This window comes from Dreissena polymorpha, chromosome 10 (assembly GCF_020536995.1).
Source record: "Dreissena polymorpha isolate Duluth1 chromosome 10, UMN_Dpol_1.0, whole genome shotgun sequence".
Lineage (NCBI taxonomy): Eukaryota > Metazoa > Mollusca > Bivalvia > Myida > Dreissenidae > Dreissena > Dreissena polymorpha.
This window is the reverse complement of record NC_068364.1, coordinates 7,077,267-7,082,711: the sequence shown is the minus strand read 5'-3', so window position 1 is coordinate 7,082,711 and position 5,445 is coordinate 7,077,267.

Sequence of the window (5,445 nt, the reverse complement as noted above, 5' to 3'; positions counted from 1 at the left end):
CACGCCCCTACCCAGAATCCCTTCGCCCCCCCCAACCTCCCCCCCCCCATTTTTTTTTTATTTAAACTTCATCTAATAAATTACCACACCCCACATTATACCCCTTCTCATCCCCCCACCCCCCCCCCCCAATTTTTATTAAACATCATCTAATAAATTACCACACCCCACATTTTACCTCCTCTCACCCCCCCCCTACCCGCACCCCCCCCATGCCCCATGAATTTATTTTTTTTATTTCCTTTTTTTATTTTTGAAAGATCGTCTAATAAATTATTGAATATGAACAATTTCCCCATGATGGCTTACGTTATACTGTCAAGCACTCGAATAGTCGAGCGCACTGTCCTCTGACAGCTCTTGTTATTATTGTTTTACCCCCCTGTGAAAAAGGCAGCTTATAGCATAAATGCCACATGTACATACTTGTACTTTGTGTACACAGCTGCTGTTCTTTGAGGTTTGTTTTCTTGTTTAAATGTTTTTAAACATTATACGGTGATTGCTAATGTCTTTTAAATTACATCCTTTGAGGACATTTATTTTAATGTTGCTTTGTAAACTTATGTGGCTGTAAGCTCAAATTAATTTTAACAGAATTAATTTGGGACATATTATAAGGTTTATATCTGCAATTTGTCAAAATGAAAGGCAGAATCAACCATTTGGCTTTTTTGTTTTGCCGAAGCTGATTTTTCGTGTGTCAAAGTAACGGGTATGTGATTTTTATAGGAAAGGTTCTTTTACATCATTTTTCATGTAAAGAAAAGATTTTTAGTGTTTATTCTAAAGAAGGTAATTCCTTTTTCTCTACCAATTGTTCTCCTCTGTCACAAATTTTAGTTAAATTTTAATTGAAAACTTATCTTCTTTCCTTAATGGTGAAGAGTTGTTAAAAATAGTTTTGAAATTGTAACAGATTTGAATGTCTGTATTAAGAAGGCCCTGTTGTTCATATCGTAATGTATTACACAATACATTATCTCTAGTCGTTGATGTACAAAGCTGCAATATTTATTCGCACAAACCTAAGGTTTTTGTGCAGCTTTTCTTGTTGTAGATAATTATAATGCCACGCTGTCAAACCACTGTAGATTCATGGCTTCATTAAGCAATTGGGTTGACATCTGATGTGTTAATTTACAGCAACGTATGACCCTCGTTTGCAGGTATTGTTCCTCATTAGTGGGGCATGTGTGATTTTAATCGTTGTTTTATTGCGTTACAAAATGTATGCCCCTTTTTAAACTTAATTTAATAAGATTCAATAACAGCATTTTACATATTGAAAGATCTGATGTCAATCTGTACTCTTTGTCAATATGTAGAATACATATAACCCCCCCCCCCACACACACACACACACACATCTCCTGATCTAAGGTTCATCACACATGCTTATATAGCTTGTTATTTACCAAGTCTGTTTATTAAAACATCAGGTCATTGCATCTGGCTATAAGATACTAGGAGCAGAGCCTTTTTATGCCCCCGGATCGAATGAATGGGGGGTATATTGTTTTTGGCCTGTCTGTCGGTCTGTCTGTCATTCTGTCTGTCATTCTGTTCCAAAACTTTAACCTTGGTCATAACTTTTGCAATATTGAATATAGCAATTTGATATTTGGCATGCATGTGTATCTCATGGAGCTGCACATTTTGAGCGGTGAAAGGTCAAGGTCATCCTTCAAGGTCAAAGGTCAAATATATGGCTTCAAAGCGCAGTAGGGGGCATTGTGTTTCACAAACACAGCTCTTGTTTATTGTTTTATTGTGTAGGTAGCGTTTGAATATCATCCCTTTAAATATCTCCATATTAAAATGGGCTCAAATGTGACACAAAAATACTAACAAATAGATTCAAAGTGAACTAAACTGAATGATTTCCAATACTTTTAAAGCTGAAAATTCAGATCATTTTTTTTGTGAAATAATGCAAATGTGTTGGACAACTACCGGTATTTATGAAATTGAAATAAATTTTTATTTAGGACAACCATTCAGGACATTGGATTAAAACAGAACTATGCTGATAATTTATTAAATACATTTTAACTGAAGCATGCTGCTAGTTGGCATAATTGTTTGTTCAGTAACAGATGATTTACTGACTTTGTGATAATTGTGTCTTTACTTGTTGGCGTTGTGAATTTGAGTTTAACTCATCTCATAAATTTTTAAGTTATTTAGTGAAAGAAATGTTTTGTTCTACTGAAATCCAAGTATTTGTATTAACATTGGAAATTTAAGTACCAAAAGTAATCAACAATACTTAAATATATGGATTTTTTTCTAAGACATTGTTTATTCTTTTTCTTTCTATTGGACTAAGACCGATTTATAATTTTAAAAGTTGTATTTTCTACAAAATACTGCTTATATAAAAATGTTGGATAAAATATTGGTTCAGGTATTATTTTAACAAATGTACATAAAAAAAATAAAGAGCCAGTTGCTATTAGTGTAGAATTATTTTGAAATCATTTTGTAATTCTTTTGTTTGACATTAACATTTAACACACTAGTGAAAATTATCAGCAGGAATATAGGAAAGTACATATGTTTGATAAGTGCCTTAATTTATATTGCTAGTACACATATCACGATCCATATCAAAGTCTTTATTGTTTAATCAGTCAATTTAATATATATGGTTAAAATTTAAATTGTGTACTGTGATACAATTTGACGTTTAAGTATTCACTCAATATTTTTGCATAAGTCAGTGCATCATAAATCATTTAAGGGGTATTTTTGTTTTATTTCCAGTAAATTTAAGAAACATATTTACAATTCATATAACCATTGTATTCATACATATTTTTCATGAAGCAATGATGAATTAATTTTTGAAAAAGAGAACTTTGAAAATTGCGCCTTAAACAATCACACACTACAAATGAAAATGTGCCACTCTGCAATACAGTTCTTTACAGTTTGCATGTGCATAGTTTGACTTCACAACATTTAATTACTATCGCTTTGCTGTTATTTACCAAGCCAAAAATGGGTGTGGTTAACAGCGCTTTAGAGTTATGAATAAATAGTTAAGTGTTAATTAAAATTTTTAACCCACACATGTTTAAACAGTAGGTTGATTCAATATTTAAAAATGTATGTACATAATATATGATAATGATAAATAGAAATCAAGCATTTTAGGGCTGCTTTTGATCAGGGTGAATTCTATGGCTAAATTTTGCCGATAATTGTGCTTAAAATCTATAATTCCATAAGTCTATAACTAGTTGCAGAGTCATTTTAAATAACATGCATTATGCCCTGTTTTCCGAGTGCATCCTAAATATTAAATCCATTCTATTGTCAATGTCATGGTCTAACACAAGAGTGTTTGAAGTATTTTTGTCACTGTTGGGTCTAATGCTTTGTACAACCAGTGTAGCCCCAGACCAGCCTGTGGATAAGTACTTATGCGCAGGCTGGTAAGGAGCTAGGCTTGCAGCCTTATATGGCATGAGACCAATTTGTCGCATGATGTGGCTTATATATAGTTTTATTGCATATTTTTTTAATTTATATATCCGCATATCAGTATATATTAATATCATCCATAATATTTGCATGTGATATGTTAAACTGTATAATAGTCTAGATTGCTGTTATCCTCTATGTACATACAATATATATTATATTATTAAATACATGTATACCTTTTTGATAGCGATGTTTTAATAATGTACTTTTAGATCAAAGGTTTTATTTTTGTGTACTGTAATTTAATCAAATATTTTTATGTGCTGATATATTTGTTTGTTGGTCAGATTTATTCTTTAAAGAGTAGTTATGTTTAAAAATGATATTAAGATACTTGAGTGAGTAAGTATTTTTATTCTAATTTTATAAACTAATAAATGTCAGGAATTTGCTGGCCATTTGTGCTACACATCATACATTCAAATGCACTACTTTTGTATAAGGCTGGCCATTTCTAGATGCACAATTCGTAATATTTTCGTATAGTCATATGTCTTTCTAATTGATTGTTATATTACTGCACTTTTGTTTCATAAGTTGATAAGTTTCTGTATACTTTGTAAGGGATTTCATACCAAATTTTAAAGTTTAGAAATATACATTTGGAAATCAATTCCTGGGAAATTTATGTAGTGACCAACATTAAGATATTAAAAATTCTAGTTGTCAGTAACTGTTGGATCCACAGTTTCAATTGTTTTGTCTGAATGTTTTTTTTTCTCCAATGATGATATTAGTCTGTATGTACCTACTCAAGGTGATTGTGTTCAAAGTTTTGGTGCATATTGACAATAGTTTTTATTTTATGTTATCCTATGTGTGTTTAAGACAAAAAATTTAACACGTGTATGATTTTAGTCTGTTTTGAATAATAATTATATATTAAAACATCAACAATATTTGTAAGACAAGAGACCATTTTTTGCCTGGAATTATTAGGAACAACATTGTAACACTGGCTAAACAAGCAATTACTAGAACGTGAGCTTTTTAATTTCTATGAATTTCCCAAAATATCTAGACTCTCAAAGTGTTAAATTTGTTGTTGCGTTTTTTATTTAAAGTTGGACTCAACAGAGTGGTTGTCTGAGGTTCACTTTCTAAGAGATATATCTAACTTTTATCTGGTTACTCAAATTAATTTTTTGTTGTTTAAGGGACGAAAGTCTTAGCAATCAAATGGTTCCTTGTTTATATTACTATTATGTACATGTGTATTACAAAAAATCATGGATATTTAGAAGAAAGATATGTACGTTTTGTATTTCAGGAATTTCTTAAATTGTTTTAGGTGGGAAAATGTTCGTGACATAACAGTGTCACATGAAGTTTTTGTTTTAATTGATTTAATTTATTTTGTGTATATTAGTATTGTTTGTAGATTATGAGTATGAATAATATGTAGAAATTGCCTTAGGTGAATCAAGAATTGATTTAAGGCAAATAAAACTATGTAATCAATTGAAAATTAATCTAAGGCAAATAAAACTTTGTAATCAATTGAAAATTAATCTAACGCAAATAAAACTATATAATCAAAAAAAAACAGTAAGATAAAAGATAAATTTGACTTGTTGTTGGTAAACAGTCTCTTTTCAACCTTTTCTAAAATATCAAAATATGAATGGCAAAATTTGTTAAATATATGGCCTTGTTTACATGCATGTTTATATATTTTTATGCCCCCCTTCGAAGAAGAGGGGGTATATTGCTTTGCTCATGTCGGTCTGTTGGTCGGTCGGTCCGTCCACCAGGTGGTTGTCAGACGATAACTCAAGAATGCTTGGGCCTAGGATCATGAAACTTCATAGGTACATTGATCATGACTCGCAGATGACCCCTATTGATTTTGAGGTCACTAGGTCAAAGGTCAAGGTCACGGTGACCAGAAATAGTAAAATGGTTTTTGAATGATAACTCAAGAACGCATACGCCTAGGATCATGAAACT